Source organism: Capricornis sumatraensis, chromosome X (genome assembly GCF_032405125.1).
Source record: "Capricornis sumatraensis isolate serow.1 chromosome X, serow.2, whole genome shotgun sequence".
NCBI classification, from domain to species: Eukaryota; Metazoa; Chordata; class Mammalia; order Artiodactyla; family Bovidae; genus Capricornis; species Capricornis sumatraensis.
Window position 1 is genome coordinate 37,845,145 of NC_091092.1, and position 11,303 is coordinate 37,856,447.

An 11,303-nucleotide genomic window follows, 5' to 3' on the forward strand; every position below is an offset into this window, starting at 1 on the left:
CAATATTGAATAATGCTATTTTGTCAATGTTACATTTATTGGATGTGATAATGGTATTATTATTTTGCAAGGGAATGAGAGAATGCTCTTGTTCATAACAGATACGTGCTTAAATTAGATGCAATTTTAGATGCAAAACTTTAGATGCAGAGTGGCATGATACTTGCAAGTAAATTTCAAATGTTGTAGCCAAATACATACAAATACATACATGTTTTTATGTGTGTATATGTGTCTATATAGAGAGAGCATATGTGCAAATCTAAAATGTTACTGTCCTGGTTAATTTCCAGGAAGGATATGCTGCTATTCATCATAGTTTACTTTCAGATTTTTCCAAATAAAAAGTTGGGGACAAAACATAAACCCTTTCCTACAATTCCATCCTTCCCAGATATGCCTTGTCATATCCCCAACGTCCCTTGAACCCAAGTTCTTAGATGCCTAGTATCCTCTACCCCATAACACCAGGAGATAGTTGAAGTTAAGGAGACATGAAATCAGGGAAAGCATCACGAAGGCAGCTACACCTGAGCTTGGCCTTCAGGATTGGAGCAGGATTTTGCTAAACAAAGAGAGCAGAAGAACTTTCCAGAAGGAGATGATTACTTGAATGAAGTTTGAAGAATATAGAACAGAGGTCCTCAACTTCAGTGGACCCAGAGTTATATGAAGAGCTTTTACCTATGCAGACTCTCTGATCCCAACTCCAAAATTCTCATTCTGTAAGAGTGAAATAGAGCCCATAAATTTGAAGTTCTAAAACACTAAGATGGGTCTCCTGCAGGGGTCTGAGAACCATGATGTGGGAAAGACTGGCACAGGCAGCTGCCTATTCCACACGCACACACAGAACTGGCCCTGTCTCTCTTGTGTTCAGTCGAATCTCTCATAGGTGGATTGTCACCAAGGGTGATGTAAACCTTCAGAGGAAGTCCTCTTTACTAGACCTGTCAGTCATGGTGCCTGCCGTGTCCACTACTGTGCTCACTGCCTACTGGTCAGGAAAGCAAACCCAGCTAGTTGTAGCCTGGGGTGACCTTGACTGTAGCAGGAATGGGCCCCCACAATTTGGTGACAGATAAGCATGTATGTGCATGCTAAGTGGCTTCAGTCGTGTCCAACTCTTTGAGACTCTGTATTGTAGCCCGCTGGGCTCCTCTGTTCATGGGATTCTCCAGGCAAGAATACTGGAGTGGGTAGCCATGACCTCCTCCAAGGGATCTTCCCGATCCAGGGATCGAACTCACACCTCTTATGTCTCCTGCATTGCAGGCAGGTTCTTTACTATTAGTGCCACCTGGGTAGCCAGACACTGCTGCTGCTGCTAAGTCAATTCAGTCGTGTCCAACTCTGTGAGACCCCATAGACGGCAGCCCACCAGGCTCCTCCATCCATGGGATTTTTCCAGGCAAGAGTACTGGAGTGGGGTGCCATTGCCTTCTCCAAGCCAGGCACTGTTCTGTTCAATAGGATTGACAGTAACAAGCTAAGGCATCAGACCAGCAACCTGTGACACTGTTCCTATAGACTACGGAGGGAGAATTTCCCAGTCCCTGGCAAGAAGAGACTAGAACAGACTTCCAGAGGGAATCAGGGACGTTGTATAATAACATGATGCTGATGACTGAGCCACTTTGGAATCTAGTAGTTCTCTATGCTGTGTGTATCGTCACCATAATCTTTTCTCAAGGTCTCCTAAGTAGACCTCTGTTATCTAAGATAAAAGAAGTAAATTAATGTGCCTTCTCTGAGGTTTCCAGTTCTTGGAGAATTGCTAATGCCCACGCTAGCAAGAAGGAAACTGTCTCTACGGCATGTGGCTGTTCACCTGAGGAGACTGCAGGACTGAAATAAACAAATTGTTTCCTTGTCTCTGGCCTCTTTCAACAGACCTACAACTCAAGAAGAGAAACCCTGAGCCCATGTGCTGGAGACTCTCCTTATCTTACAGATGCCTGCATCCCAAATGCCTCCCTTTCTTGTCCCCAGTTGTCCATGCTTGGTTCAGGATGGTGGCAACTCCAAGTTGTGTAGCCCTTTTCTGAACTGTTTGCTTCCCACCAACCCTGGCTCTAACCCAAGCAAAGCCCAGCTTGGTAAATCCACGCCCAGAAGTCAAGGAAGTGAAACAATCTTCCTCTGTTCAGATAAGAGCAACAGCTGCTAGAGGGGGTCAGGCAGGGGATAGCTGAAGGCTGTGGGGAGGTTTTGTCTACTACTCTGCCAGGGGGCCATTTGGCCAGGAGGACCGGTTATCTGGCTGGACTCTTAGGCCCAAAGACACCTATATGTAGATTTTGCATGCAGGGAATTCATGCAAAAGAAGAATTCATGGTCCAGTCAGACTTAAGGACTCCCAGTCCCCAGCTCTGTGCAGTGCACCAATCCTTACATCACCCTTCTACCCTGTCTCTGTGGAAGGAAGCATGACATGTCTAGGCATGGCTCTTTCTTCTGGTAGGATGACAGAAGCTGTCAAAAGGAAGAATCCTCATCCTACCCTTCATCCTACTCTTCTACCTCCTGGAAACTAGGATACCAGCCTCTGAACTCACTAAATATGCAAGGTATAGAAAGGGATGCTAGCCCCAGATCTGCTATGAGTGCACAGCAGAATCTTGAACTACTTAGTCACTTAAACTTTTTGGACCTATTTCCTCAAAGGGCTCTTGTGAGGATGGCATATGATCATTCTGGTGCAAAAGCTAGACAAATCATAGGGTCTTCTGGTAGACCATTCCTCTGAGGACATGATCAGGGGAATGACCTCACTGCTCCCCAGCCTGTGATTTCCCCTCTCCCCAACCCTGTGCTGGCAGCTGTAGCTCTAACTTTAGTGAATACAGAGAATGATGGCCTGACATGCCAACATTGTTGAAGATCAAAAGAGTTTGTAGATAATAAGAGCAAAAGACCTATGTGAACAAAAGGGATATTTGGGACTCCTGAGATTAGGAATGTCTATTGAAACCACTTTAATACAATTATTTCAGGGGTTCAAAACATATGGAAAATGGGATCTTGGGGTGCCACCATTGTATACCCTCTGAACTACTACTTAGATGGCCCAGCAAGGATATAGGAGCCCCAGGACCTTGTGATGTAAAGTTTGGCAAGTATCCTCCAAAGCGCTAAACCTAGCTGGTTATTTATTTAATTTTATTAAAATGTGAATGTTAATTTACTTTCTTTTTAAAAAGTTATTTATTTATTTATTTTTGGCTGTGCTGGGTCTTTGTTGCTGGGAGGGCTTTCTCTAGTTGCAGCCAGTGGGGACCACTCTCTAGTTGCAATGCATGAGCTTCTCATCATGGTGGCTTCTCTTGTTGCAGACCACAGGCCCTAGGGTTTGTGGGCTTTAGTAGTTACAGCACTCGGGCTCAATAGTTGTGGCTTGCAGGCTCAGTTGCTCTGAGGCATGTGGGATCTTTCTGGACGAGGGATCAAACCCATGTCCCCTACATTGCAAGGTTTCTTAACCACTGGGTCACGAGGGAAGCCCTAGTTGGTTATTTATGAAGTATCTAAGTTGTTTCAGTTGTTGTGTCCTCTGGGAATTTTTGTTCATTGAGGTGAATATGCCTGACAAAAGCCTGACTATCATAAGAACCATAACCGTGGGCAGATAGTATGATTAAGAAGACGGGATGATAGATGAAGGACTCCCATTCACCTGGGAGACAGAGGGAAAGACAATTATAATCAGATACTTTAAACCTCTTTGCTTCACCGAACAATCCAATCATCCAATTTGAAAAGTAAAGTCAGATTTAACACAAAGGTATGGGGGAGGGGAGGGCAGGGAGAAATGACACCATATGATGTAGCAACTAGCCCATGTATAGCTCAGGAAGCAGCAGCATCCTGGGAAAAGAGTATGGGTTCTGGAGTCAAATAGGTATGGGTACCATTCCCATTTTTAATACTTCACCTGTGTGACCATCAGGACCTGTGATGGTTCTAAGATTTTATCTTACTTGCAAGCTACCAACTTAACCTGCTACATCTTTTCATGAATGCTGGCAGAAGACATGAGACTCCTGGGTCAGCCAGAGTAGTGGCCAGAGTATAAGCATTTTCTGGTGTCAGTTCCCTTTGCCCTCAAAGTCTCAGAGGAGCTACTCAAAAAGGGCCAGGTGACACTTGCACATACTGTGGGTTGTGCTACAGGAGAGCAACAGTGATCTTAATGAGTCTGAATCTTTTAGGGTGAGCAGTAGGTTTGCTTTCCACTAGCCCAGAGGGAGACACTGGATCTTCCAAAGCCGTTTACTGTACAAATATCCTGAGAAAAATAGTCCAGTACAGGGTCAGTCACTGCCTCTGTTCATAGGATGTGCAGAAACAGGAGAGATCCATGAGCAATTGTCTCACAATAATGATCGTCAACAAATTATTGAACCTCTTTGAATCTCTTTTTTTCATCTATAAAATGTAAAACTGTCATATTGCCTATCTCGAGGAGTCATGAAGATTAAATGAGTTCATACATGTTAAAGCACCAGAAGCCTAGAAGATGCTCAACAAATGTTCAGTTCAGTTCAGTTCAGTCGCTCAGTCGTGCCCAACTCTGCGACCCCATGAATCGCAGCACGCCAGGCCTCCCTGTCCATCACCAACTCCCGGAGTTCTCTCAGACTCACGTCCATCGAGTCAGTGATGCCATCCAGCCATCTCATCCTCTGTCGTCCCCTTCTCCTCCTGCCCCCAATCCCTCCCAGCATCAGAGTCTTTTCCAATGAGTCAACTCTTCGCATGAGGTGGCCAAAGTACTGGAGTTTCAGCTTCAGCATCATTCCTTCCAAAGAAATCCCAGGGCTGATCTTCAGAATGGACTGCTTGGATCTCCTTGCAGTCCAAGGGACTCTCAAGAGTCTTCTCCAACACCACAGTTCAAACGCATCAATTCTTCAGCACTCAGCTTTCTTTATAGTCCAACTCTCACATCCATACATGACCACTGGAAAAACCATAGCCTTGACTAGACGGACCTTTGTTGGCAAAGTAATGTCTCTGCTTTTCAACATGCTATCTAGGTTGGTCATAACTTTCCTTCCAAGGAGTAAGTGTCTTTTAATTTCATGGCTGCAGTCACCATCTGCAGTGATTTTGGAGCCCCCCAAAATAAAGTCTGACACTGTTTCCACTGTTTCCCCATCTATTTCCCATGAACTAATGGGACCAGATGCCATGATCTTCGTTTTCTGAATGTTGAGTTTTAAGCCAACTTTTTCACTCTCTTCTTCCACTTTCATCAAGAGGCTTTTTAGTTCCTCTTCACTTTCTGCCATAAGGGTGGTGTCATCTGCATATCTGAGGTTATTGATATTTCTCCCGGAAATCTTGATTCCAGCTTGTGATTCTTCCAGTCCAGCATTTCTCATGATGTACTCTGCATATAAGTTAAATAAGCAGGGTGACAGTATACAGCCTTGACGTACTCCTTTTCCTATTTGGAACCAGTCTGTTGTTCCATGTCCAGTTCTAACTGTTGCTTCCTGACCTGCATACAGATTTCTCAAGAGGCAGGTCAGGTGGTCTGGTATTCCCATCTCTCTCAGAATTTTCCAGTTTATTGTGATCCACACAGTCAAAGGCTTTGGCATATTCAATAAAGCAGAAATAGATGTTTCTCTGGAAGTCTCTTGCTTTTTCCATGATTCAGTGGATGTTGGCAATTTGATCTCTGGTTCCTCTGCCTTTTCTAAAACCAGCTTGAATGTTACGAAGTTCACGGTTCACGTGTTGCTGAAGCCTGGCTTGCAGAATTTTGAGCATTACTTTACTAGCTTGTGAGATAGGTGCAATTGTGGGGTAGTTTGAGCATTCTTTGGCATTGCCTTTCTTTGGGATTGGAATGAAAACTGACCTTTTCCAGTCCTGTGGCTACTGCCGAGTTTTCCAAATTTGCTGGCATATTGAGTGCAGCACTTTCACAGCATCATCTTTCAGGATTTGAAAAAGCTCAACTGGAATTCCATCACCTCCACTAGCTTTGTTCCTAATGATGCTTTCTAAGGCCCACCTGACTTCACATTCCAGGATGTCTGGCTTTAGGTGAGTGATCACATCATCATGATTATCTGGGTCGTGAAGATCTTTTTTGTACAGTTCTTCTGTGTATTCTTACCACCTCTTCTTAATATCTTCTGCTTCTGTTAGGTCCATACCATTTCTGTCCTTTATCAAGCCCATCTTTGCATGAAATGTTCCCTTGGCATCTCTAATTTTCTTGAAGAGATCTCTAGTCTTTCCCATTCTGTTGTTTGCCTCTATTTCTTTGCATTGATCACTGAGGAAGGCTTTCTTGTCTCTTCTTGCTATTCTTTGGAACTCTGCATTCAAATGGGTATATCTTTCCTTTTCTCCTTTGCTTTTCACTTCTCGTCTTTTCACAGCTATTTGTAAGGCCTCCCCAGACAGCCATTTTGCTTTTTTACATTTCTTTTCCATGGGGATGGTCTTGATCCCTGTCTCCTGTACAATGTCACGAACGTCTGTCCATAATTCATCAGGCACTCTATCTATCAGATCTAGGCCCTTAAATCTATTTCTCATTTCCACTGTATAATCATAAGGGATTTGATTTAGGTCATACCTGAATGGTCTAGTGGTTTTCCCTACTTTCTTCAATTTAAGTCTGAATTTGGCAATAAGGAGTTCATGATCTGAGCCACAGTCAGCTCCTGGTCTTGTTTTTGTTGACTGTATAGAGCTTCTCCATCTTTGGCTGCAAAGAATATAATCAATCTGATTTCGGTGTTGACCATCTGGTGATGTCCATGTGTAGAGTCTTCTCTTGTGTTGTTGGAAGAGGGTGTTTGCTATGACCAGTGCATTTTCTTGGCAAAACTCTATTAGTCTTTTCTCTGCTTCATTCTGTACTCCAAGGCCAAATTTGCCTGTTACTCCAGGTGTTTCTTGACTTCCTACTTTTGCATTCCAGTCCACTATAATGAAAAAGATATCTTTTTTTGGGTGTTAGTTCTAAAAGGTCTTGTAGGTCTTCATAGAACCGTTCAACTTCACCTTCTTCAGCGTTACTGGTTGGGGCATAGACTTGGATAACTGTGATATTGAATGGTTTGCCTTGGAAACGAACAAAGACCATTCTGTCGTTTTTGAGATTGCATCCACTACTGCATTTCGGACTCTCTTGTTGATCATGATGGCTACTCCATTTCTTCTAAGGGATTCCTGCCCGCAGTAGTAGATATAATGGTCATCTGAGTTAAATTCACCCATTCCAGTCCATTTTAGTTCACTGATTCCTAGAATGTCAACATTCACTCTTGCCATCTCCTGTTTGACCACTTCCAATTTGCCTTGATTCATGGACCTAACATTCCAGGTTCCTATGCAATATTGCTCTTTACAGCATCGGACCTTGCTTCTATCACCAGTCACATCCACAACTGGGTATTGTTTTTGCTTTGGCTCCATCCCTTCATTCTTTCTGGAGTTATTTCTCCATTGATCTCCAGTAGCATATTGGGCACCTACTGACCTGGGGAGTTCCTCCTTCAGTATCCTATCATTTTGCCTTTTCATACTGTTCATAGGGTTCTCAAGGCAAGAATACTGAAGTGGTTTGCCATTCCCTTCTCCAGTGGACCACATTCTGTCAGACCTCTCCACCATGACCCTCCTGTCTTGGGTCGCCCTGCAGGCATGGCTTGGTTTCACTGAGTTAGACAAGGCTGTGGTCCATGTGATTGTTAACTAGTTTTCTGTGAGTATGGTTTCAGTGTGTCTGCTCTCTGATGCCCTCCCGCAACACCTACCATCTTGGGTTTCTCTTACCTCGGGCGTAGGTATCTCTTCATGGCTGCTCCAGCAAAGCACAGCTGCTGCTCCTTACCTTGGACGAGGGGTATCTCCTCACTGTCGCCCCTCTCACTTTCTCACCACTGTTACTAGAAGGCCCTACTATTCCACTCTTCCTCTTTCCTTTTTGAAGTCATTTCATGGCTCCCAACAAAGACTTCAGTTCATTTCTCCCCACCTTTTCTCACTCATTTGCTAGTTTCCATCTACATCCTGTCAGGATTTAAGTCCCACTTAACTGATTAATTATGTAACAGATATTTATAGGACACTGACTATGTGTCAGTTGCTGTGTTGGGTGCTGGTGATAAAACAGAGAATGAGAAAGGCATGGTCAATAGCCTCATGGAGCATGCCCTTTTGTTGGGGAGATAGACATTCAACAAATAAATTAGAAATGATTGGTCACCACGAAAGCATGGCATATGGGGGAGAGGATTATCCCCATTTTTCTCATTTGACCTGCCCTGACTCACTGAGAGAGCCTGTCCACATAGGATCCTATCTCTTACCGCTTTTCCTTGATGGACTCAACTTCACTCCTGGGCCCTAAGTAGGTGAAAGGTCAATCTAAACTTGTGGACCAGCTAGGATGTAGAACAGTGTCCAAAAAGTGGAGTCCTATTACTTTCGAAGACAGGCAGCAACACTGGTGACAGAAAAGAGGGTCAGAGAAATAAGGCTTCTGTAATGTGCTGAGGACTTGAACACATCCCAGTTGACATTAGCAGACAGTCTTTTTATAAAACTTTTTCTTTTGTATTGGGGTGTAGCCAATTAACAACTTTGTGATAGTTTCAGGTACACACCAGACCAGCTCAGCCATATATATATACCTGTATCCACTCTGCCCCAAACTCCCCTCCCATCCAGGCTAGCAGACGTTCTTTAAGAGAAAACACAGCTGCCAAAGCTGTTGCTTTGTTGTTGTTGGCTGCACTGTGAGGTGTGTGGGATCTTATTTCCCCAATTAGGGATACAACCCAGGCCCAGCAGTGAAAGCACCGAGTTCTAACCACTGGACCACCAGGGAATTCCCCAAAGGTGTTTTTGAAAGCAAATCCGTTGGCCTTCACTTTTAAGGACTCTACATAGTGCCCTCATTTCCCACAATTAATTAGCAACACAGCCCTCCCTCCCCTTCTTCAGAGGTCAGCCTGACCTCTGGCATATAAAGATATGATCATGCACTCCAAACCAGTGAGTTATTTTCTCTTCCTTCTCCTAGCTGAATATTGTTTCTCTCCAATAGGATTGTAAGAACCTTGAAGGCAAGGCCTGTACCTTCTCTTGTAACGCATGTCCACTGCTTCCCTTCCCAGCAAAGCCTGTATCTGTTCAGTGACACAATCTGTTTTCCAAAAAAAAAAAAAATCGAGCTAAAAAAAGGAATGATGCTGTGGAATGGTATGGTGTTTACAAGCATATTCGAGGTTATTTTATTTATAAAAATTCCCAGACTTCTCTGGTTAGTCACTCTTATGGTATCAACAAAAACATTTTTCCCCTGAGTATTTTGTTAGCCCAAACAGATTGGTCTCCCTAGTTTCACAGATAGAAAGTCAGGTGTTAATTTGAACCAATCCTGTGCTAGTACAGTACTGCTAAGAATAGAAGCAAGGAAACATTATCCCTAACTCTCTCTTTAATCATTAGCTCGGCCTCTTTCTTAGTCTAATCCCCTTGATCAAGAGTCAAGGACCTTTCCAAGCAGTATGCCAAGACTTCTGCCACTGTTCCTCCCCAGGCCAAGGGGCAAGAAGTGATTAACCTCAGGGGAGGGCATGAGGGGGAAGATGGTTACCTCTCAGCTATTGTAACTTGGAGGTCAAGGGGAGAAGCCAACTCTCTGGAGAGAATGAGATTGGAATGAACTGATGGGAAGAAGAAGCCATGACAGTTGCAAAGATGAGCCCAGGCACTAAATCGGACTGTTTTCTTATCAAGAGTGAACCTAGAGACCTTGGAAAGTCAATAATTCCTTGGTTCTAGAGAGAAAGATGTTGTAATAGGGGAAAGCATAGACTTTTCACTTTGATGGCCCACAATGCTTAATTAAGTCTACAGTTAATATATTGACATACCTTCTAAAACATGAGAAACTTAGAGCACTATAACTGTAATCACTTCTCCACAGACATGTCTTCCTTTCAAAAGGTGTGAAATATAATATGCATACAGATTTTAAAATAGACTTTGCTTTTTAGAGCATTTTTAGGTTGATAGCAAAAATGAACAGAGTACAGAGAGTTTCCATATACCCCTTGCTCCCAACAACCTCCCCCACTATCAACATCCCATACCAGAGTGATACATTTGTTACAATCAATGAGCCTCCACTGACACATCACCATGATCCAAAGTCCTTCCTTTACATTGGGATTCCCTCTTGGTGTTGTACATACTATGCATTTTGACAAGTGTATAATGGCATGCATCCACCACTATAGTATAAAACTGCCTTAAATGTCCTCTGTCCTCCATCTATTCATCCATCCCCCTCCACTAACCCTTAGTGACCACTGACCTTTTCACTGTTTCCATAATTTTACCTTTTCCAGAATGTTATATAACTGGAATTGTACAGTAGGTAGCCTTTTTAGATTGGCCTCACTCACTAAAGTATATACATTTAAGTTCTGCCACATCTTTTCATGCCTTGATAGCTCATTTCTTGGTAGTACCTGTTACATACAGATTTGATGCATAAAATATTATCGTGCAGTGTAATGAAAAAAATGTAAAAAGCTAATGCCATAGGAAAACCACTACCCAGGTCAAGAAATAAAAGATTGACAACAGTCAAGAAATAACCATCTTCCCATGTGGACTTCCAAAAGTCTGGACTCTGCAAAATACAAATAACATGAAAAGAAACATTGGGAGGTTTTAAGTTAAATGAATCTGGAGAGACAAAGCAACAAAATGCAATATGTAAACTTTGGTTGTTGGTCCCCCACCTCCACCACCCCAAAAAGACCCATAAAAGACATTTTTGGAGGTATTTGAATATGGAGTATTTATTAGATGATATGTAGAATTATGTTCATGTATTCAAGAATATAATTGTATTGTGGTTATATAGGAAAATGTCCTTATTTAGTGGAGATGCATACTGAAGTAATTAGGGATTTTTCCTGATGTCTGAAACTTATTTGATATGGCTCAGCAATGGCACCCTACTCCAGTACTCTTGCCTGGAAAATCCCATGGATGGAGGAGTCTGGTAGGCTGCAGTCCATGGGGTCGCTGAGGGTCGGACATGACTGAGCGGCTTCCCTTTCACTTTTCACTTTCATGCATTGGAGAAGGAAATGGCATCCCACTCCAGTGTTCTTGCCTGGAGAATCACAGGGACGGGGAAGCCTGGTGGGCTGCCGTTTATGGGGTCGCACAGAGTCGGACACGACTGAAATGACTTAGCAGCAGCAAAAACTATACATGGATATATATGGAAGTTCCACTCTGGTAGG